Source organism: Fukomys damarensis, unplaced genomic scaffold (assembly GCF_012274545.1).
Source record: "Fukomys damarensis isolate Sample0158 unplaced genomic scaffold, DMR_v1.0_HiC HiC_scaffold_30, whole genome shotgun sequence".
In the NCBI taxonomy this organism is placed as follows: Eukaryota; Metazoa; Chordata; class Mammalia; order Rodentia; family Bathyergidae; genus Fukomys; species Fukomys damarensis.
The window spans coordinates 30721051-30722260 of NW_022900942.1; positions in this window are offsets into that span (position 1 = coordinate 30721051).

Consider the following 1210-nt stretch of genomic DNA (forward strand, 5'->3'; position numbering starts at 1 on the left):
ATACAGGTGTCCCCGGTGCGGTAAGTAGCAAGTAACGATTTGAGGTTTTTCGTTCCATTTGCAAGATCAGCCTATGTTTTCTATTTAGGATAGAGGCGAATGTAGAAACCAATACAAAAGGTACAGAAGCACTCATGTTTACAGTATGTCATGCAAACAAACCTATACCGGAAAAAAAACAAACCCACAGCTACGGTACATACAAGATGGCACGAGTTGTTATGCATGATCATTTTACTTTCTCCTGTCTATTGTTAACCTTCCGCATGTTTATTTTGTTTGCGTTTTGCCTGGAGGTGCGTTACTTACGGAAGTGTTGAAACACTTCTTGCCTGATAAACACAAAAGTGATATGAGGAGGAAAATTCATGTGGTGCCACTGTCAACGGAAGAAACAGTGAGAAGTGCTGAAAGTGGCGTGGAAATGACAAATGCGCGTGTGACTCTGGGAAGAAACTACTCAATGGGAGGGGTCATTTTCAAAGACAAAGTGGGACACCTGAAAATGCTTTCGTGATGCTGTCACAAAAGTCTGCAGGGGATGTGGCAAAATAAAAACACATTTCTCTTGAGAGTAACACCAGTAAGAGCCACCTACGGCTAATTTAATTAAAAATAATGAATGGGGTACCTCAGTGGTCATTGAAAACTAAGCAAAAGTCCACAAATCATAATTTGTTATAAAGCGCAGGTGATCCAAGAAGATTGTGAAACTGCACAACATCAAAGTGAGTCCCTTAAGCAGCATACATTGTACTTCACTTAGGTTTTCCCCGAAATACATGTGGACCGGACAGTGAAGCAGGGCTCCTCATTACAATAGATTTTTAGGGTAGAAAAATGAGCCTATTTGGGGAACAAGATGTCTAAAAGAAGATTTTTCTCATACAGCATCTAAAGGAGTGGTTGTACCCTTATTTGTTAGGAAGTGTATTTGAAGACTTAATTTTTTAATTTCTCATACATTTCGGCGGACTTAGGAACAAATATTGCACTCACAAAAGTTTTGTGAAAAGTTTTAGAGAACCTTACTAGCTGATGGGTGATCTGCTATTGAATATGCACACTTGTTGTTATTCTCTGTGTTGTATTTTTAAAGTACTTTGTAAAACCATTGTCAGGTTATCAAGTTAAAATGCAAAGGCTCCATGATTCCTTTGACGATTTTATTAAATTGTAAAAGCCTAAAGCAAAAAAAAAAAAAAAAAAA